The sequence below is a fragment of the Chiloscyllium punctatum genome, chromosome 1, assembly GCF_047496795.1.
Source record: "Chiloscyllium punctatum isolate Juve2018m chromosome 1, sChiPun1.3, whole genome shotgun sequence".
Lineage (NCBI taxonomy): Eukaryota > Metazoa > Chordata > Chondrichthyes > Orectolobiformes > Hemiscylliidae > Chiloscyllium > Chiloscyllium punctatum.
This window is the reverse complement of record NC_092739.1, coordinates 93,533,053-93,557,194: the sequence shown is the minus strand read 5'-3', so window position 1 is coordinate 93,557,194 and position 24,142 is coordinate 93,533,053. Positions and strand designations below refer to the sequence as shown.

General features: G+C 37.5%; 1 protein-coding gene across 1 annotated transcript in view; it reads right to left on the bottom strand.

Annotated features, from left to right (window-relative positions):
- pde4d (phosphodiesterase 4D, cAMP-specific) overlaps positions 1-24,142 on the bottom strand; it is a 1,329,084-nt gene that overhangs the window by 1,230,395 nt on the left and 74,547 nt on the right. The window contains exon 2 of the mRNA XM_072571159.1: positions 7,961-8,012. The gene's annotated coding sequence lies outside the window, so the exon portion shown is untranslated. The remainder of the gene's footprint in view (positions 1-7,960; positions 8,013-24,142) is intronic.

Below are 24,142 nucleotides of genomic sequence, written 5' to 3'. Positions count from 1 at the left end.
ACCAGGAGCAGCATCAGACATACGTAAAATTGAGATGTCAACCTGGTGAAACTACCAAACAGGACTAGTGAATGCCAAACAGCATGAGCAGCAAGTGATAAATAGAGCTAATTAATCCCATAATCAATGGATCAAATCTAAGCTCTGCAGTTCTGCCACATCCAGCTGTGGTGGAGGAGGACAATTAAACAACTGGAGGCAGTGGATCCACAAATATCCCCATCCTTAATGATGTAAGAGTCCAACATAGCACTGCAAAAGATAATTCTAATGCATTAACAGCAATCTTCAGCCAGAAGTGCCCATTGGATAGCCCATCTCAGATTCCTCCAGTGGTCCCTGGCATCTGTTGCTGGTGGGGAATTTAGCATCTATCTGCTGTTATCTTGTTTTTGTTGCCACTTTATATTAACTTTGTGCACTCCTTAAATGTTCATTTCTTTGAGCTTGAAACTTATTTTAGGATGTGTTCTGTTTGTTTTGCACTGCTCCTGAGTTTGTTATATGAAATGAGGCATGTCTCCTCTTTGTTCAGTGTGGGGTTATTCTCAACGGTGGTTCAGATTTGAATTAGCCTTTAGACAGCGCAGGCTCGAGTTAGCTGACCATCTTGGAGCTGGTGATTTATTGAAGAAACTGATACCCGTAGGATGCAAGAGCAAAAGTAGGTCATTCAGCCCATCGAGTTTTACTGTCATGCAAGGAGATCATGACTCATCTGATAATTCTCAGCTACACTTTCCTGCCTTTCACCATAACCCTGGTTTCCCTTCCTGATTCAAAAAAAAAGTCTGTCTATCTTAGCCTTGATTATACTTAATGACCCAACTTCAACAGCCCTTTGGAATGAAGAATTCTACATGTCACCAATTTTAAAGCTAATTTTAAAATAGATGTTAAGTGAATCTTGAAGCGGTTTTTCTTCCCAACTGGATGTAAAAGATTTCATACCATGAAAAACACATAATACTTTTATGATGATATCAGTTTGGTTCAGTTGACACAATTTTCACCAGTGGATCCATACCAGTGTCTCAGTTTATATAAGGTTGACCAATACTTTAATGCAATACTTAGCAAGAAAAGAAGTCAAAAACTTTTTCACATTAAAGATCATAGGAAAACCCATCATGAACTTGTAATAATGCAGCCGGGAAGGGATTTAGAGGCACTCCTTCCTTCACACTTCCCTAAAATACTTTAATCATGATGCTGCAAGGCACAATCCATATCCCTAACTGCAGCCCAGAAGTGTCTCCCCAAGCATTCATACATGCTTTCAGCACACAGTATCAATCTAATGCAGCTGAATGTTGAATCTACTGGGCATCACACTCACTGTGACTTCAAATAACGTTTAGATATTACAGGAAATCATCTTGGTATTGGACTTATTTTTGCTTGCTGAAAAAAAGAGACTACACATCATTTCAATGCTGCAGAAGAGATAGTCCCTCAATCATTGAATATGCGTAAAGAAAGTCTTGTGGCAGTGTGGATAGAAGGATTCGTGAGATGGGGATAGCAGAAATTTGTCACTAGTACAGAGTTCAGTATTCTTTGTTTCTCACTCTGTTCTTCCATTCATCAGCCTGGGGAGACATCACAGACTTGGTTACAATTTCATTATAAGATTAAAAGCTTACCAAATGACTTTTACTTGTGGTGTAATTAATTGCCATCATACTTTTCAGTGGGAAGAGCCCAGTTTTAATAAAATGTGTCAAACATTTTGGGTTGAAAATTTGCTGCCTTCAAAAGAAGGGTCTTAACCACTGTTCCAGGGACTCGGGTCAGTTTTAATATTGAAATGTAAAGATCAAAGGATTTCCCTGATTCCTGTCAATCCTGTTCACTCAACACAACAATGAGAAAAGATTCATTTCAGAATCATCACATTGCTGCTTGTAAATTGCATATCCTTAATTAATAAAATAGATTGCTTTAAAATGCTTTTAAAGTGATAAAGTGAATTATAAATATAATTAGGTGAATCACCTGAAGGAGTGTGTCCATTGATAAAATCATTAGCTATTATTAATTTCCTGATGTGATTGTTGGTTTATCATCTTAATTAGTAAGAGGATCGAAGATTACTGGAGAAGACAGGAGAATGGGATTGAGAAATATGTCAGCCATAATCAAATGGCACCGCAGATTCAATGGGCTAAATAACCTAATTCTGCTCCTATATCCTATATTCTTATGGTTTATTATAACTTAGAAAAAGATATCCCCTGTTGGGTATAAATTATAATATCAACATATGTATGTATTTTGCTTCAAATGCTTTTAAAACAAAGAAAATATTAAAATTGTAATAGTTTCTGTCACCAAGTGGAGGTTTCCATTCCTGGTGCATTAATATCAACAAAATGAATTCCTTTGGGCTGTGCAACAAGTAAAGTTAAAACTGCTTCTATCTTAAACTTTTAATCCATTTAATAAGAAAAGAGATTGCCATGAGATTTGCAATATCAGCTTTAATTACACCAGTTGATGTGCATTGGAGACCTATTATAGCCATATCTCTATAGATTTCTAAATAAAATTGACCAAAAATAATGCAAGTTGGCTAGTCACAAATATTGATTCACCCTTAATCTGTTTTGGGATATAAATAATTGTTCTGAAGGGGTTAGTGTTCATGTAACATTAACTCCATCCATTTTACTGATGTTACACAGATGTATAACTTTCAGAGGGAGCAGATAAATCTGTAACAGCTCCATTCTAATTATGAATGAACAAATGCAGTGTGTGTATTGTTTTTATGCAATAACTCTTTTTGCTCCCTAATGACTAAATAGCTCCAAGACAAAGCAAAGTTAATAGAGAATTGGTGACAGTGAACCAGGTGCCATAAAAAATATTTAAAGAGCAAACACCTTAAGGTACCAGGAATGTTGTCTTGGTTACAGAGGTACAGGTTTGACTCCCAGCACAAGGACAATAAACCAAGAAAAAAAGTTCAAGCAAGTCAGTTTACCTCTTGAAAAGCATTGCAGTCAGTCAGCAGCTGAAATGAGATTACCACAGAGAAAGAGCAAAAAGGAGAGCTCAGAATTCAAAAAGGATAAGGTATTCAAAAGTGGGTAAAACAAAAAACCAAGAATGTGAGCTTGATAAAGAGAGAAGAGCCAGGCATTCTTAGAAAATATAGATGCTTTAGCAAATGATTAATTAAGGACTCCAAGACATTCAGATTGGGGCTACGGAATTGGGAAAGTCTCTGAATTTGTTCATGCTGAAAATGAGCAAGTTTAAAGAAATCTAGTAGAAGAAGAAAAGTCAAGAAAAATTTAAAAACTTAGATGGATCAGGACTTAATTGTTAAGCTGCAATTTCAATGAAAATATTTACAAAGATTTCAGCTAGACAACTTGAGAAAAGGTTTTGCACAGAGAAAAAAGTGTTTAGTGTTTGAGAATATGTAGAGAAATGTTCATTTTACCTGGGGAGAAGGGAGAAATCTCGATCATGGCTACAGAAGGAAGGTCGGAAACCCTAAAAATAAAGTAGTGTTAGCCAACATTTTAATTGATAAAAATGTGGGAAAACCCTGAAAAAAATATGTTTGGAAAACTCAATAAGCAGGTCAGAGATATGGTATTACAAAGAATCCAACTTAAAATGTTTGAAAACATAATTACTATTTACAGTCAGTAGTACAATTCAAAGGTTTATTGAAGAATTTCATAATCTTACATTATCATGGAGTTCTATTACTCTGAATTACCTATGTGAGGTATGATTTGTTGGAGTTAAAATAACATAACCAGGTTATTGTCCCCTGGTGTTGTGAGATTTCTTTTTTAAACTTTGTCCACCTCAGGCCAAAACCAGCTCCTCCACATGAGGATACGTTTGGTTAGTATGCAAAACCAGATTTTTCACTGTATCTCAGTGCACAGGACAACATAAATCAAAATCAGCTAAAAATCAGACCATAAAAGGAAAACAATGCCACATTATCATTATACAGAGTCTATTAATTCAAAAAACACCAGATTTAAAGCAGTATTGAAATGGTAGAGATTTGAAAATCTTTATAGCAATAAAGTTAAATCTGCACATTGAGAAAAAAATGGAAGAATATAATATATCTTGGCAGATTCAAGATTAAACAACGATCATGCAGATCGCAAGGTTGAACTTCATACAGACAACAGCTCCTAAGATATTTCATTGCTATAAAATAAAACACAAAGATGGATGCTGTGAGAATTAATACTCTGTTTACTAACATCATCTGCAAATGGTCTAATTAATGTAATAAAGTATAAAGACACTTGACAATGTTATAACAGCGTTTGATAAATATCTCAATTTAAGAACAAATGCAAACACTGGAGTTAGGAGCAACAAGTCATTCAGGCTGTGAGGCCTGTTGAACTAATTATTCTCAATGTGAAGATTAACTTTATTGCTGTAAAGATTTTAAAGTCCCTATCATTTCAATATTGCTTTAAATATGGTGATCTTTGAATTAATTGACTCTGTTATGGCAACAATGTGGCATCGCTTTATTTATTGTCTGATTTTAACTGATTCAATTTATTATTGTCAATATAAAGATGATGGCTGATCTGGCTGGGTTTTGAATTCCACATTCTCACCAGATAACATTTGATTCTCTTACCTAACAAGAACCTAAGTAGCTCCTCCTTAAAAATATTCAATGACCCTCGATTCACCATCCTCTGAAGCAGAGGGCTCCAAAGTTGTACAACCCTCTGAGAAGAAAAACCTTCTTATATTTGCACTAAAAAAAAGGTGACCCCTAATTTTAAATGGTACTCCAAAAGAAGGAACATTCTTTCCGTATCCACCTTGCCAAGACTGTTCAAGATTGTATCTACTTCAATCAAGCGACTCTTTACTCAAAAGGTCCAATGAAAACAACCCCAATCTGTCCTACATATCTCTGAAGGAAATGCATTACTTCTGGGTATCAATCCCATCAACATCCTCTGAACCACCTCCAGTATATTGGCATCTTTCCTTAAACAATGAGTTTAAACGTAAATGAGATCTGGTCTCACCAATGCTGTATATAACTAAAGGGTCAACCAGTATAGAAACAGGCCTTTGGCAAACCACATCTTTGCCCAGGGTAGACTTGCAGAGGAGGTTTCCTCTTACTGGAGAATCTGGAGCAAGGAGGCACTGTTTAAAATAAGGGGTCACCAATTTAAAACAGCAATGAAGTGACTATTTTTCTTCTTAATGTCATGAATCTTTAGAAGACTGTTCCTAAACAAAAGTGGTGGAATCAGAAACTTTGAACATTTTTAAGGCAAAAGTGAGGGCTGCAGATGCTGGAAATCAGAGTCTAGATTAGAGTGGTGCTGGAAAAGCACAGCAGGTCAGGCAGCATCTGAGGAGCAGGAAAATCAACATTTCAGGCAAAAGCCCTTCATCAGGACTTGAATATTTTTAAGGCAGGCAGAAATATGTTTTTGTTGTTATAATCATATCACCCATGATCTTATCAAATGGCAGAACAGGATTGAGGGGCTGAATAGCCTCTGCCTTCTCCTTGTTTACATCTCATATTCAAAGTGAGAGAAAAAAAATCTGTCCAGCCATCAAAATATTATATTTGCAAAACTATAGATCACTTCCAGAAGACATACAAATGCTGAAAGTTTGACTTCATCAGTTACACAATCGTTAGGGTGACTGAAGATGTTCAGTCTGATCAATAACTCAAGAGCCTTTGACTCCACGAAGCAAGAGTGATTCTGGATTAGTGGTGCTGGAAGAGCACAGCAGTTCAGGCAGCATCCAAGGAGCTTCAAAATCAACGTTTCAGGCAAAAGCCCTTCATCAGGAGGGCTTTTGCCTGAAACATCGATTTCAAAGCTCCTTGGATGCTGCCTGAAGTGCTGTGCTCTTCCAGCACTACTAATCCAGAATCTGGTTTCCAGCATCTGCAGTCATTGTTTTTACCTCGTTGAAGCAAGAGTGATGTCCACAGGTCCATGATATGGTCAAGAAAAAGAAACCACTTGGTCTAAACAGGACAAAAAAAATTAGAAGGCAATTTCTTGCTCCAGAATTCCATAACCCTCCAAGAAAGGAGGAGCAGCGGTCTTCCAGGAAGGAAATTCAGTGCCCTCTAGACTAGATACTGACCAGAGACAACATCTACAAGCACATTATCCTCCACAAAGGATATCTGAGAAATAAAAGATCGTCCAACAGAGAAAAGATCCACAATTAGAACCAGAATCAATAGTCCTTAGGCAGAAGACCTGATTGTCTTGCAGGTCTGAAGAGAGTGCATTCAAAGAAAAGTGCAAGTCCTCCAGACCTGGTGAATTCAGACTTGGGGGAGTTGGGATGATGGTAAATGCAATATTGTTCTATGTATTACTACTTTCAATTTATTATGGGGCAAGTACCTTGGGGAGAGATGGTGTTTAAGTAATGGTTATGAAGCGGTTATTATTCATACTATATTAGTTCTACCCATTATGGGGAGCATGGTGGTGCAGTGATTAGCACTGCTGCCTCACAGCACCAGGCACCTGGGTTTGATTCCAGCCTCGGATCATTGTATGGAGTTTGCACATTCCCTCAGCATCTGCGTGGGTTTCCTCCAAGAAACTGTACTCCAGTTTCTTCCCACTGTTCAAAGATGTGCAGCTTAGGTGGACTGGCCCATAGTGACCAGCGATGTGTAGGTGAGGTGGATTAGCTATGGGGAATGCAGGGTTACAGGAAGAGGGCCAGGGTTGGGTTTGGGTGGGATGCTCTACAGAGAGTCAGCATGAACTTAGTCATAGTCATAGTCAGAGATGTACAGCATGGAAACAGACCTTTCAGTCCAACCTGTCCACACCGACCAGATATCCCAACCCAATCTAGTCCCACCTGCCAGCACCTGGCCCATATCCCTCCAAACCCTTCCTATTCATATACCCATCTGAGTGGGCTGAATGGCCTGCTTCCACACTGTAGGGATTCTATGATTATGGTGATATCACAGTGTGTGGAGGAGTTATACTGTCGATTGAGGGATGGCTGGTATCTGCACTAGCTCCTTAAAAATGTCCTGGTAAATATGATTGACCCAATATAATCAATTAAGAAACCTTCCTATTTTCTGTGGATTTGAAATTTGAAAGATTATGAATACCTAGTTTTTTTTTGTAAACAATGGAAAGATACTTTAAACATTTTGCATAACAAGACATTACTTGGAAACCACTTGGTTCCAGATGATTGCTGGCCTTGTTAGCTTGAACTCACTTCAGGAAAAACAGCTGACTATTGACAGAGAGAGCTAGTTCTTCTTGGGGAGTGTTTGGAGTTCGACTTGGGGAAAAGCCTGCTGAAAGAAAGATGCTTCCCTGCATCAGTTTGTATGTGTTCAGTGATATCTGTCTTTATACAACAGAGCATCAGACTGACAGCCATTGGAACATCTCAAATCTTTCCCTTCATGCTTTTAAATAGTTAGATATATGGACTGAAACTGTTAATTTAAAGTAAACCTCTGCAGAAAGAGAAATCTATTTTTGTTTTCCTTTACCTGGTGTGTGCAAGAACATTTGCTTGTGTGTTTTGGGTTTAAGAGGAGCAAATATTTATATTTTCATTTCACAGACTGTATGTATTGGTAAGTTATACATTTTTATTGAATACATTGTTATTATAATAAAATCAATAAGTTTGTGATTCTTAAATAGATGTGGCTAATGGATTGTTTTGCTCTAACCTTAATATAGTGAAAGCATACAACTGGCCATATCAGGCACCAGATGAAATTTATGTTGTGGCCGGTCAGGTAGTGGAACTAGAGAAAGACAGCACACTCCTCAATCTCTGCCATATCTTTATCATGCAATTAACCTTTTATTTAGGAACAGTGTTTCTTCTATAGAGGCTCAGTAGCAAGCAAAAGCATAAGAGGATTGGTGGGCAGTGAATTACCCCCAACAAACCTTACCTGGTACCATTGGTAGATGTAGCAAATACCAGAGGGTATCTGGAGTGATCATCTAGGAGAATATCAAAAAAACACAGCTGAGCCAGCAATAAATGATCTGGTCAAATCTTATTTTCCATCATTCGGTTCAAGAATGATCACCTGTCTAGAAAGGCAATGTATTCAATACTCTTGGCATCAAATCTTTGATCATATTGCAATTATTTGCATTTTTAATCTTGGGGTTTGAAAAAAAAACCAAGCTTACTCTTTGGCTGTAATTTTGCAGCATGTGCATTGGTGTAAACTTTAATAGTTTGCAAGCTTTATTCTGCATGAACTGGTGAGAGCTGCAAATGGATCTGTCAAGTCTCATTTTAAACAACATAATAGCTGACAAAAACAGCAAACAGTTTCTGACCAAGATTTTTTTATATGAGCTCAGTGAAGCTGTGACAACTTGGTGCTGATTCAGATTACTGCTGTCGATTCAGAAAGTGCATCAACACTGTCAACACTTCGTATGTTTCTTAGATCATTTAGCAACTAGTTATAAATCCAGTAGGAGCAAAAAGCAAATAAAGAAAGAAAGATTGACAGATTGACTAAAGGATAGGTTTGAAATAAACCAATATTTAAAAACTTCAAATAGTACATTTATTGCTAGGAGATGGCATATTTAAGGCAGAACTATGCTTAACAATCCCTTGGAGATCATGACAAGATCAATGTGGGCAGTTTGTCTTTATGTGATCGGCACATTAAAGATCATAAACCCATTTAGAAAAAGGACATATTTCTGATCTGTCTGTGTGATGCACACTGGAAATTTATCGATTGTTCCTCATTCTATATGAATAGAAGAATTCCCAAATGTAATGTGAATAAAATGGCTGTTTACTACATAAGCATTAGGTAAATTACCCCATACGTATTTATAGAAACTGTTTTTCAGAAGAATCCAAGAGCACAGTTTTGTGATTTGCTCATTAAAATAAGTCACATTCTCAGATCATATACCTCAGCCAGCTGCAGCTTCATGAGGCATGACAGTAAAATTGACAAACTGAATTATTCCCATCAATTACACACTGACAAACTGATTTAAATTCACAGCAGCACTGAAGAAGTGTGGCCAATTCTCTTACTTTTATTTTACTTTTCAAGATCTTTCTAATCAAAGTAAACCTCGAAATTCTGTCAGTGTCTAGTTATACATGGGCTAGCACTGAACTAAATCATCAGGGGATTACGATTGACTGACTGTTAATGTTCTCTGATCTTGTGAATAATAATATATCAGACTGATACTGGAGAAAAACTCAGACGTTGGCCAGACCTTGCACGTTTGAAGGACAGCTCGCCCAGCTGTGGTTTCTGCATGGTTTCTTAAAACAGAAACAAATCTCTAAATGCTGAAATAAAGTTTTTAAAAAATCACAACACCAGGTTATAGTGCAACAGGTTTATTTGAAGGCACTAGCTTTCGAAGTGCTACTCCTTCATCAGGTGGTTATGAAGCAGGATCATAAGACACAGAATTTATAGCAAAAGGTTACAGTAACTGAAATGATATATTAAGTCTTTCATTTTTATAATGGGTTTGCTAGTTTCAGTTCTTTAATATGTGAATCCCAGAACTTATTTTAAGTCACATTCTCAAGATACCTTAAGGCTGCATGACACTCATCTTTTGCTATAAATTATGTGTCTTATGATCCTGCTTCACAATCAGCAGATGAAGGAGCAGCACTTTGAAAGCTAGTGCTTCCAAATAAACCTTTTGCACTATTATCTGGTAGTGTGTGTATTTTAACTTTGCCCATCCCAGTCCAACACCGGCACCTACAAAATCAATGCTACGATAGAATAATAAGTCAAAATCAGCAAAAACAGAATTGCCTCCTCTATGTTATAATATTCTATGACAAGATGATCAAGGCACGTGGAAGATTCCCCTGTATCCTCATCATCCTAGAAAAGGCTGATCAAGGAGGCCAGCATATAAAGAATAGTAAGCATCAGAATCAGAGAGACTAGTGGCTTATCCAGTTAGAGTGTTTGCATTTACTTACAAATCTGTTAAGGATAGAGTTGAGAACATTGACAATGCAGCCACAAAAAGAAAACCGCTAAACCACACAAGAAATTGTTGCATGTGGTATCAGAAGCCAAGCCAAGGAGTTCTCAGTGCTATAGCTGAGGATAGTGTGGAACTCACATCTGACCTCTGTGGTGCCATTTCCCATGACATCACCACTCTGCCATGTATCTAACTCTAACCATGACCATCCCCAGGGTCACTGAATTTGAGACCCTCAATGCCAACCGGTGGTTGAATATTTTTCAGCAGTAGTGGCAATTCAGATAACTGTCATGCAAACTTTGGGTTCCACCCATACCTCCATGATGGACTGAATAGAAAAAAGGGCTTTAAAAGAATCAAGACTTCTGCAAGGTGCACTTCCATGAATCATGGAAATTATGAGACACAGCCATTGTAAATATCTCATTCATGTTTTGTATGTTTCAGTAAATCATTTTTAGTTTTAGGAATTAAAATTTAACAGTAGAAAATTGAATAAATGCAACAAGAGCTTGAAGTCAAATGCACCAAAAAGGTTGGGGTTATGCTGTGTTAAGGAGGTTAACAACTGGAAAGGTGTTTAGAGTCAGAAAAGAAAAAGGTGAAGCTGTGAAATAATCAGCAGCTTAAGTGGAATCTGCAATCACATTTATGTACTTCAGAGGGAGTCAGAGCTAAGTTAGCTCAAAAACAAAACATTCAGTGTTCTCTGAAGGGCTGTAAAACTTGTTGACTTCATCAGATTAAAGAAGAACTTGTCAGTAAGGGATACTTAACTGAAAACACAGGTTAAGCACAAGCCAATGCTCATGGTGATGTGTGTATGTGTGTAGCTTTAAACATTCTCTGGTTTCAGTTTATAGAGGACAGGCGTTTTGTTGGGAGAAGTTACTGTTGCAATTTGCACATGGAAGAATACTAAAGTGGAAGAATTGGCTGTGTAGCACAAGCACTGTTGTTAGCAGACTCCAGGCAGTTAAAGCTCTGAAGAAGCTCTCGGGAGAAGTCCTCAGAAGCCATAAATAGTTTATTACAACTGAGACTGGGGCAAAGAGAGCTCACAAATCGTATTTGCTGAGAAAGTTTGGAATTCGGATGAACCTAAAAGGGTAATGCAGGTCGAGTGAAGCTAGCAATATAAAAGATAAAATTGTATCCATAAGTGCTTTCAGGAGTGTAGTCTCAGGAAACCAGTGGAACAGTCTTAGTTTAAGACATTGACTAGTCAAGACCTTAGTAATCATTAAAAGGTACTCTATGATGGAGAGACTTATAAAAATAAACATTTGGGACTCCTTTAAGAAGGTGAACACAAATATCTGGGATCTTGCAACAACATCCATTGAATATATCTGAACTATATTTGTAATTTAAAGTGTTCGGTGAGTTTTTCTTTTATGCATAGTTATTGTGTGTTAATTTTGGGTGTTTGAGTATAAAGTTCCCTCCATTATATGATCAGTAGTGGAGCTGTTCACCTGATGATTACCTCATGTTCAGCACCATTTCTAACTCCCCCAATACTTTAGAGGCTCTCTCCAAATGCAGCAAGACATAGAAAATATTCAGGTTTGACTTATAAGGGGCAAATAACACTTGCATCATACAAAAGCCACCTCCAGTAAAAGAGAATACAGGTAGTTCTTCCATAACATGATGGTTGTGTTCCTGTGCAAACCCATATTGTAGAAAAGTCAAGCTTTAGAAACAGCATTCAAAATGTTAGCAATGTAACTGCATTACAATCAATGTTTGTTTTAAAGAGTTTGCTCTTAGAAACAATGTCCCTAATTTGTCAATCGCATTGAACAAAAAATGCATATTATAGCAAAATGACCTGTAGAAGCATTACTTCTTGAATTTTAGCTGTATTAAAATCACTGATATTCTGATGTCTACCATTCACCAGAAACTGAACTGGACTTGTCACATATATACCTACAGCTACAACAGGTCAGGGGCTAGGAATCCTCCAGCAGGTAACGTACCTCCTGACTCCCCAAAGCCTGTCTCCTATCTACAAGGCATAAGGTAAGAGTGTGATGGAGTATTCCTCAGTTGCCTTGATGAGTGCAGCTCCAGCAACAATCATGACGCTTAACACTATCCAGGGCAAAGCAGCTCACTTGACTGGCACATTTTGCCTGAAACTTCGATTTTCCTGCTCCTTGCATGCTGCCTAACCTGCTGTGCTTTTCCAACACCACACCACATCCATAAAAACATTCATTCCTTCAATCAACAATGCTCAGTTCCTACACCAATATAGTGCGTGCCATATGTAAAAGATGCACTGTAGAAATTCACTAATTCTCCATTAACAGCACCTTCCAAACATACTGCCATTTAGAAGAACAACGGTGGCAGATACATAGAAACACTGACTTGAAAAGTTCTAGTCCAAATCACACATTATGCTGACATGGAAACGTACAGACATTCATTCAGCGTTGCTGAGTAAAACATCTTGAAATTTCCTCCCTAACAGCATTGTGGGTCTATCTGTATCAAATGAGCTACAACTTTTCATTGAGGCAGCTCACAATCACCTTCTCAAGGGCAACTATCAAATGGGCAATACACGTTGGCACAGCCAGTGAAGCTCACATCGCAAGAATGAACTTTTTAAAATACTGCAATCAAATAGATAGTTTATCTGTTCTAACTTTGTTTAGGAAATTCCACTTTGTTTATTCAGAAGCATGGAATCCTGTGGCTTTAATCTCTTAATAAGCACATGAAATCTCTCCTTATGATTACTTTGAACGAAGTTACTCGTACATAGCCAGATTGAAATATGAACCTGGCAGCCTCACAGACTATAACATAGTCCCACTGGATTAGCAATGGCACCGTGGGAGCAATGTAGTTTTTGCAGGTTGACAGCTCCATTGGAGGAGACATTTTATTTGTCTTAACTATGTGCCGTAAACCCATTCTTCTCCCTTCTCTGGCTTTACAACCATAGTTTCAGCCAAGCTTTCTGCCATAATCCCAACTCCAAACCTCAATAATTTATGTTTTCCTTCAAAAATTCATTCAAGTATTTTCTACCTTAACTTTTTAAACTTCTAATTGCTACTTGGAGACAATAGTCGCTGCCTGGAATAAGTTGCCACCTCCTATGCCTGGTACACCACATGATTCAGGCAGCATGGGGTGGCAATTCATTCGCAACATCTCCCAGGATATTTATATTCCATAATTGTCATTCAAACGGTCAATCCTCATGTATTACAATGTTGTGGTTAATACGATTATTATATTTTAGGGCTGTAGCTTAAACTTAGTGTTCAAAAGACCTATTCTGAAGTCTGCCTTACACTAAATCGAACTAATTTAAATCATTAAAAATCAAAGGTTTAAATTGTTTTGCTGAGATGAAGGTGCAAGATATTTATGTTTGAAAACAATGGCAGCAGTCTCTGAATTTACAGTAAGATTCAATTCCCCAAGATCCCCGAAGGGTGTTGGAGCACATTTGTTACAAAGACCTTTTCACATGAAATATCAAATTCAAAATCATTGGTTGGAGCTAGACTTTGAATTTACAGTAAATTTATTTTCACCCAATATTGATTATAACAAAAAAGAAGTTTGCAGAGTTAGATAATTATGTAACCACATTCCATTTTCATTGGGTTGGCGATACAACATCTATGAAGACCTCAATAAACCTACATCAAATGTGTAAACAGCTGTTTTTGCCTTAAAATATTTACAGTATTAACAATGGAAAAATGAACTATTCAGAAATTAATTACCTAAACAAAGTACTTTGATTTTCTTAAGACGGTTAAGTGCAAATGCAAAATAATCAAAGTTACTTTTTGCAATACAACAGATTTTTGAATTCCGATGGCAGTTAGAGAGAAGTTACGTGACGGGGTGTGGGTGGTGTGGGTGGATCCGAGTACATGTTTAAACTGAAGGCCACCAACAAGAGAGAAAACAGCTTCTCCAACTCTCTATCATCATCTCGCATATTTTATATGTATGCCAAAGATGGCACCCTGTTTACTGAGTTTAATTGTATCTCTACCTCTGCCAAAAAACTGAATGCTACAGAAAAATGTCCATCTCAACAGCACCATTTTGCTAAGAATAATATTTCAATCACAACTTTAAAAACTGCCTCAATGAAGAATCAAAATCTACAACCAGTAAATACTCAGGGATACAGCACAGAAGCAGATCCTTCAGTTCAACTCGTTCATGCTGACCATGTTCTCAAACCAAACTAATTCCATTTTCCTGCATTTTGCCCACAGACCTCCAAACATTTCCTTTTCATGTAACTGTCCAAATGACTTTTAAGTGTTGTCCTTGTACCCGCATCCATCACTTCCTCTGGAAGTTCATTCCACAGATTAACCAATGCGTAAACAAGTTGTCCCTCGTGTCCTTTTTAAATTTTTCTCCTCTCACTTTCAAAATATGCCCCCTAGTTTTGAGCTCCCCCGCTCTAGGAAAAAAGATAGCACTGTCTGCTATACTACCAATTTTGGTCTCACCTCCAAACTCACTAACCATGCCTCCTATATGCTCATCCAAATCGCTAAAATAAATGACAAACAAAACTCATTTATCTTTTTCTTCACTGAATCTTAACTTGGCCAAAGTTAACCTCCTTTACACTGTAACTTGTGTTATTTGCTGCTTAGTTTGGAGTGCATGTGTTTGTGTACATTGCCTGACATAGTTTTACATCTTAAAACATATTTTAAAGATTATTTTACCTGGATGGGGTCTTGCCCAAAAAAACAACCCCTTACTTTCTTAATTCAAGAAATGAGCCAGGTGGATTTTTTCTTCAGGAGTGCATGAGGGTCAAGTATATACCAAACTGGCAATACATTCTTTTTAATTTTTTAACCACGCTTAAAATGAGAAGTGGAAAAAGAGGGGAACTAATCTATCCTCCCATACCTGGTCATAACAGGTGGCAAACAGTTGAGCTGTAAACTAATTGTGTATTTATAAGAATAAAGAATGCTGGGATCGACGATAGCCAATTAACCTTTGTACCTGAACATTAACATTTCATGTTACTATGCTGAAAAGAACAGAAAAAGCCATTTTTGAGATTAGAATATAGGCTTTCCTGAAAATTGTTGAATATCTCAGATTTTTCTTAACAAGAAAGTAACTCAAGTACAGCAACATATTTGTGTAATCCCCTATAATACAAATTGAGTAACAAGCTAGGAGGTGCTGGTTTTAAAGCAGAAATAATTCTTTGCTTTACTGACATTTTCTCTATATTTAGTGTTATAACACTGGGTAAACTCCCCCATACTAATTTAAACCTGCAACAGAAATGAATTAACCCATGCTGTAATCTGTTAAAATTTGAGAGGCCAAGAACTATCCCAAAGGTCATTATTTAAAGCAAAAATTAACAACTTTATTTTTTTTTTTAAAAAAGTCTAACAGAGAATGATTACATAAAAACTATTTACAACTCCTTTCTCTAACCTATCTTTTACTTTCCCTTCTAGAACACTGGTCCAATTAAGATTTACCCAAAAAATTTCAAATTTCAAAACCAGACAGCTGTCGAATCTTCTCTTTGTATATTCCTCCGTCTTCTTTTCTTCTTCTTAGGGTTTCTGTTTTACAGGACATTGATAGATAAAGGTACCTTTAAGAGAGCTATTCTGCAGGCAGTCTACAGATGTTGTGGTTTGGCAGTTCTTCTGCCAACTGTTTAATTTTCCACTGTCTTATACTCCAAAACATTGGATTGTTTCATTGGTTTTAATAATATCAAAATACCAAATTCAAACTTGATTGGAGTTTAGTATCTCGGGGCATAATCTAAACAGATTGGCCAGAATTTGAATTTGTTTTTGTCTCATAGCAACCCAGGTACTGCTACTTGCTGGAGCAAATGTTACATTGTAAATTCTCTAGCACTGTGTGCTTGCTAAGTCCTTCAACTTTCTTAAAAGGTACAGTACCCCTTACAATCTTTATAACATTAGATATGTGCTGTTTCACTTAGTTTTGAACAGTAAACTTAAGTTTAACTCATTAGAGTAAATTTCTCGCACATAGATATTTCTGCTGAGGCTAAAACTGATTCCCTTTTTTTAAAAACATCAGCAGGTATGGATTAGTGGCTGCATCATGCAGTGCTCACAGGAAATTACATTGCACGAAAAACAGATAATGACTTATTGAAAGATCTGGTTGCATTTTGGACCTTTTAGTTGCTATTGGAAATTTTAATAGAGCTGTATTGATGGGAGAAGATTGACTTGCTTAACATTGGAATGATTAAAATGGTGAGAATTGGATGACAGATTTAAGGATAGCAAAGAATTTCATTTCAGTGTAGTGTATTGGTTGATTAATACACTTGTGTAGAGTAGGACATGGGAAGGGAAGTAATTTTGGAGCAGGGCACCAACTGGAAGGGAGTAAGTGGGTTTTGTGACTTAATATGAGCATGTATTATTTACTATTTTTTCCAATAGCTTCTACCAGAAGAGTAATTTGAATTTGAGGCTTGAGGCTGTTGGAGGTAAGATTGAGGGGTGACTTAATTGAGACATTTAAAGATAATCAGAGGGTTAGATAGGGTGGACAGTGAGAGCTTTATTCCTTGGATGGTGATGGCTAGCATGAGGAGACAAGCTTTAAATGGAGGGGTGATAGATATAGGACAGATGTCAGAGGTAATTTCTTTACTCAGGAGTAGTAGGGACATGGAATACACTGCCTACAACAGTAATAGACTCACCAACTTTAAGGGCATTTAAATGGTCATTGGATAAACATATGGATGATAATGGAATCGTGTAGGTTAGATAGACTTCAGATTGGTTCCACAGGTTGGCAAAACATCGAGGCTGAAGGCCGGTACTGCGCTGCAATGTTTTACGTTCTAATGGCAAAACAATTAAGACTATAATTTAATCTTAATAATTGTCTCTCATAATTCAAATTCTGTTCACTCATATCTCAGGCTTCCAACTCTCAATTTATCCATCTGGGGGTGTTAATCGGGTGTTTATTTTGTATTTAGTTGTCGCTATTAAATTGGTGATTCGCTTTTGCTCACATACATAGAAGCAGGTTGTTCCTGTGTTGCATGGATTTTAACATGCACTGCTCTGCAAGCTACCACAGCCAAGTGTGATGAAGAGACAGTCTATACTTAAAGAGACACATCCTGCAGCCACCCAAGGATTCTGATCAGTTGTCCTGGCATGGCAAGAAGAATGTATAAACAGTCTTTATTGCTCAGCGGATTTAAGAAACACTTCAGAAACTGAGAAAAGCACTAGGAGATTTGCAGTTAAAGTTACAAATCATAAATTCATTGAAATCTGAGAGCAACTGGACATTATTTGTTTAAAAGTCTGTTACTCTGTGGAAGGAGCTGCTATAGAAGTTAATGGATATGACATGACATGGTTAAATCAATGAGCTAATGTGAAGCTTTGGCTTAACGACAGGAGATGGGGGGGGCTAGTGGAGAGTTGCTTTTCGGACTATCACCAGCAGCGTTCCAGGGGGATTGGTTCTGGGTCCTCTTCTGCTTGTCAATTGTATAAAAAATTATTTGGATGAGAGTATAGAAGACATGGTTTGTAAGTTTGCAGACAACATCAAATTGGTGGTATAGTAGACAGGGATCTTGATCAAATGGGTCAATGGGCTGAAAAATGGCAGATGGAGTTCAATATGGATAAATGAGAGGTCTTGTACAACAAATAAGGGTAGGGCTTATACAATTAATGGTAAGGCCTTGGGTAGTGTTGTAGAACAGAGGGACCTGGGGTGCAGGTACATAATTCTTTGAAGTTTGCATCACATATTGACAAGATGGTTAAAAAGGCGTTTGGCATGCTTATCTTCACTGCTCGGTCCTTTGCCTATTGGAGCTGGGAAGTCATGTTAAAGTTATACAGGACATTGGGGAGGCTTATTCTGGAACACTATCCAGTTCTGATCACCCAGTTAGAGGAAAGATACTATTAAGCTGGAGAGGGTCCAGAAGAGATTTACCAGGATGTTTCTGGGTATGCAAGGATTGAGTTATAAGGAAAGGCTGAGACATTTTTCACTGGAGTAGAAGGTTGAGAGGTGACCTTAGACAAGTTTATAAAATAATGATGGGTATAGATAGAGTTAATGATAGTTGTCTTTTCCATAGGATAGGGAATTTCAAGACTGGGGGGCACATATTAAAAAGGTGAGAGAAGAGAGATTTTAAGACGACATGAAGAGCAATTTCTTTTTAAAAATGTAGAGAGCGGTTTGCATGTAAAGAATGAACTTCCTGAGGAAGTGATGGATGTGGGTACAATTACAATATTTAAAAGATATTTGAATAAATACATAAATAGGAAAGGTTTGGAGGGATAGAAGCCAGGAGCAGGCAGTTGGGACCAGTTTAGTTTGGGATTTTATTTGGCATGACTGGTTGGACCGAAGGGTCTGTTTTCATGCAGTATGACACTATGACTATGACACTATTCTTATATTGAACAGGCACTGAGCAGTTTAAGATTGTTTGAGCAAATGCAGTTGCGTACAATCCACTCATATAGACATATGTAACTTAGTCACCCCTAGTTAGGACGAGTTAATATACCTTTGAGATAATGTAACCTGTAGACAGTTACTGAGATATAATAACCTGCATCTGATAATCTAAGACAAGAGTCTCTTTCTGGTACACGGTTCATCTTCCACCAGAGAATACAATCCCTTACTATAAAGAGGATTGGTGGCACAAATGTACAGTGTGTGGTTGATACCCAAATAATGTCTCATCTTACATTGTGAAAGCAATGGCCTTCTCAACTCTAACCAGTGTAATGGGTAAAAAGTACAAAAAAGGCAACATGACAGAGCCATAGAGATGTTTGGACCTTCAATTCAACTCATCCATGCCAACTAAATATCCTAACCTAGTCTAGTCCCATTTGCCCTATATCCCTCTGAACCCTTCCTATTCATACACCCATCCAGGTGCCTTTTATATGTTGTAATTTTACCAGCCTCCAATTTTACCTTCCTCTGGCAGCTCATTCAGTACATGCACAACTGTGTTTAAAGTATAAATCACCACAACAGCAAAATTGTGTTTAGTCAATATGGGTTTTAAAAATTCATTTATCATATAAATGTTTGTAAATGTTTAATGAGTGAAACATTGATGTGTTATTCTTTCAGTTAGAAGCTTAAATCTCTTCATGAATGTTATTGGTCTCTATGGTGATTGTAACACAATAAATTTATGCAATAAGTATTTGGACAGGCCTTACCATTACTATATCAGGGCTTGGTATTGTATTGTATTAGTGTATTGTATTAGTGTATTGTATTAGTGTATTGTATTAGTGTATTGTATTAGTGTATTGTATTAGTGTATTAGTATATTAGTGTATTTAATTTGCTGAAACACAGCCAAACCAGCAGGAAAGGATCAAAGAACTTAAGAAGTAAATCACAAATAGTTGAAAGAGTTTCCAAGATAGGTATAAAGTTACGCTAGAGTAGTATTTTTAGAGCAATAAAACTATGTTATTTTCTGGGTCTGCAGATTGCTTAAGGCACAGAGACAGAGACAGTTTTTAGTAGAAGGATGTGCTCTTCCTGTTGGATGCAGTAGATTAGGGAGAATTTCAATTTTCTTGGAGACTATGTCTACAGAAAGTGTGTTTGGTCGTGAATCCTTTTGGATCGCATGGATCGGTTGGAGAAGCAGTTAAAGGCAATGAGGAATTTACAGGATCTAGAGGCTGTGATGGATAGCAGTTTCAAGAACTTAGAAAAACTGCAGATACAGTCAGGGACATGGGCTACCTCTAGGAAAGATAGGAGATGGAGGCAGGTAGTGCAAGAGACTCCTATGGTTATCTCCATCTCAAATAATGTTGTTGTTTTGGAAGATTTAAGGGGTGATGGACTCTCAGGGGAATGTAGCACTGATTGGCTGTACTGTAATGAGGGGTATATAAGTTTCCAAGCAATTGATTGTAATAGGGGACTTTGTAGTCAGGGGCATAGATAGACATTTCTGCTGCAAAACAGTGAGACATCAGAATGGTGTATTGCCTCATTGGTGCCAGGGTCAAGGGTGTCTCAGAGAGGGTGCAGAATATTCTCAAAAGAGGAGGGTGACCCACAGGAGGTTGTTGTACATGTTGGTACCACCAAAATAGGAAAAGAAAAAGGATGAGGTTCTAAAGAGAGGATATAGGAAAGTAGTCATGGAGTTAAAAAATAGATTCGAGGGTAGTAATATTTGGATTTCTCCTGGTGTCATGTGTGAGCAAGAGTTGGAATGGAAGGATACAGCAGATGAATGTGGCTAAGGAGCTTACACAGGGTTGTGAAGAAAGCACGTGGTATGCTTGCCTTTATTGTCAGTGCATTGAGTATAGGAGTTGGGAGGTCATGTTTCAGCTGTACAGGATATTGGTTAGGCCACTTTTGAAACATTGTGTTCATTTCTGGTCTCTCTGCCACAGGAAAGATGTTGTGAAATTTGAAAAGGTTTCAGGAAAGATTTACAGGGACGTTGCTGGGGTTGGAGGGTTTTAGCTATACTGAGAGGCTGTGGCTATTTTCCCTGGAGCATCACAGGCTGAGAGGTGACCTTAGAGTTTTATTACATCAGTGATAGATGTGGATAGGGTGTATAACCAAGGTCTTTCACCCATGGTAGACTAGTCCAAATCTAAAGGGCATAGGTTTGAGGTGAGAGGGAAAAGCTTTAAAAGGGACCCAAGGGGCAACATTTTCAGGAGGGTGGTGCATGTATGAAAGGAGCTGTCAGAGGACCTGGTAGAGGCTAGTACAATGACAGTTAAAAGGCATCTGGATGGGTACATGAATAGAAAGGATTTAAGAGGGCAATGGACCAAATGCTGATAAAAATGGGACTAAATTAATTTAGGAGATCTGGTCAGCATGGATGAGATTTTTCCTTGCTGAACAACCTTTTGACTCTATCTCTTGCACAGGGGAAAAAAAAAATTGACCCAGGTTTTAGAGGAGTCACAGAGACTAAGTTTTTCAAGACCCTGGATCGAAAGTCCCACTCCCATTTCTAACAAATTCTATTTTCCCCATGATGCAAAATGCTTCATGACACAAATTACAAATTACAACAGGTTTATTTGGAAGCATTAGCTTTCAGAGCACTGCTCCTTCATCAGGTGGTTGTCTGGTGCTTCCAAATAAACCTGTTGGACTATAACCTGGTGTTGAGAGATTTTTAACTTTGTCCACCCCAGTCTAACACCGGCGTCTCCAAATCAAATACTGGCTAGTCAGTGACACCCACTGCTGATGCACGTACATAAAAAAATCCTTATTGGATACCTTTTGAAAATTCAAAAGGAGTAAGTCATTTTATGAGTTGTGATATGTTCTAACAGGGAATGTTTTGCAATTTTCCAGTAGTGCTTAGAATGCAGTCCTTGCTCATTGCATTTATGACTGCTTTAGAAACCATAGTTTGGTTTCTACCAAGGAAACCAATGACCCAACCAAAGGTTGAGAAGATTGCCTTGCTCAATTGCCAAGAATGAGTTCCACCTTGTTTTGTTCTGATGGAGAAGGATAATGATAGCAGTGCAGAGAAAATCAGGTTTAACTTTTCAGGTCAAGTGATACTTCCTCAGAACTGGTTTCTCGGATTTCCCTCCACAGATGCTGTCAGACTTAGTGAGCTTTTCTAATGCTTTTAAATAGTTCAGGAAGTAATAATTTTAAAACAGAGATACAGAAGTTATCGTTAACACCCTTATGTTGTTTGCCACTTACCAATTCTAGGGTGTCAAATGCTTCCTTGGAGATATGGTTACTGTTGCCTTAGTAATGGCAAACATTTTGCACATAAAAAATAAAACTGTCAAAGTAGTACATTCTGACATCCGAGTCAACCAAAGGCAGACATTCTTTGGGGATTTAGTATTATCCCAATGTAGGAGAAAAAGCAGATAAAATTTATTAATAATGCACATTTATGTACAATCCATCCTTTTTACAAAAAAAAACAGCAGCCAGCTGAAACAAAATGAACAAGGCAAAATAAATAATTACAAGTATTGCATCTTATTGATATTATGGACTAATATGAAGATTTCAGTAGTTTCTTCATGTTAAATTGTAGTTAGGTAATGAAAAGGGAATATTAGGGAAAGTAAGGAATAGGTAACTAGGTGAAGACAGCCACACCAACATCCAAAACAATTTCCTTATATCCCTGTCATTAAATTTCTTCATCTGTCTACCATCCAGGTGGAAAAAGTTAAGGTTCACAGCTTTTAAAAAAATTGCTTATTGTAATGGTGCAAAATTTACAAATGCCACTCCCCTGTTCTCCTTTTAAGTTAGATGGACACTTAAAGAATTTACAAATTAGGTGTAAGATTAATCCCCAAGTCTGCTCCACCATTCAATAAGACCATCTTTTACCCCACATGGCTGCCTAACCCCTTTCATTCATAACCTTTCACCTCAGTGTTCAAAAACGTATCTACCTCCAACTTAAAAATATTCAAATACTCCGTTTCTGACACCTTTTAAGCAAAACAGTTGCAAATGATAAAGACTGCCTCCTAGATTCTCACAGGAACAAACATCCTTTCCACATTCACAAATATTCACATCCCTGAAAACCCAGCTGTGCAGAGCCGCCACTCAACTACTACACTTTTGTTCACTTCTGCTGCTATCATTACTATCCTGCAGTAAAGAGGGTTTCTGAAAAAAAACCATATATATTGCTGCAAAAAGTATTCCCCAAATCGGTGTCTTCTTACATATTATAACAAATGCGAGATGAGATTATTAACTTATGTAGGCAGCCTTGATGGGGAAAGAAATAAAAGAGAAAATGTTAGACAAACAGAGCAAGTCTGTCAGCATCTGTGGAGAAAGATGGCATTTCAAGTCCAATATGACTCTTTTTTTTGATGGCGAAGATCTTAGACATATCCAAGTCATGTTTGCTTTAATCAAGAAAGGTTTTCAGGATTATCATTTATGAGGAAGGTGGGCCACAGTGTATGGACAGTTCTATAGTTTGTAGGCACAAACTTATTGTATGGTCTTCTGTCTTATGCCTAGTAAATTGAATGTGTCTGCATGTGCATCTATCAGGTTTTCCATGTCCTGTGGGAGGCAGAATTTCAGTATTTTTTTGAAACCTGTCCATCACAAACGGGTTTTGCATTTAAATGCTGGTTTTGTTTAACTAGAATCCATTCTTAGTAAAGGACTGGTTAGAGGACTGCTTTTCCCAAGTGACTAATGTCTGACTCAAATCATCTGTTGTTTTAACCACTTCTTGCTTCTAGCTGAACCATGACCTGACTCAAACTTTCACTGTCAACCTCTAGAGTGGTGTGTTCTTACAGAAGAAGTTGCTACGTGGACCAAATAATAAGTTTGAGAGTCTTAGGATCCTACAGCATGGGACAGGTCCGTTGGCCCAAATTGGTCCATGCTGACAAAAATGTCATCCATGCTAAAAGTTTCCTCCTTTCAATCATTTTTTTCCCTCAAGTATTTAAAATTGTGTGCTTCAGATCTCATATGGTAACATGAAAACTTGGCTTTTTTCACTCAGTAGAGTGTTTTCCTGATTTTGAATTACATACATTTCCTATTATCTGACACCCTTTTGCATGGAAGACCTGATAGCTGCACATGCACACACATTCAATTTACTACGCTTTACAGAAGACCACATAAGTTTGCATTGCAGTATACTTGCAATATAACTTTATGGTACACTTCCTTCACCATGGAGCTTCACAGATGCAGGCTGTAATTTTTTTCTTTAGCCAAGTCTTTAGTCTTGGAGGACACATATCAGACATAGAAATAGTGATGGATCAATGGACATTAATACTTTATGCCAAAATCCGGTCAGTTGAATCATCAGCATCGTGGAGGAATGTTTTGGTTTACATTTTAAAATAAGACAGTTTCTATTTCATTAACCTTTTATTACGGGTAAAGTTTAGGTTTTTTGCTGTTCTGAAACCGTGCCCAACTTCTGCACGTGACCTAGAGTTTTACTGATGTAGCATTCTTTTGTCCGAGCTGGCCTTCTTGTAGCTGTGAAGTTTTTTTTGTTC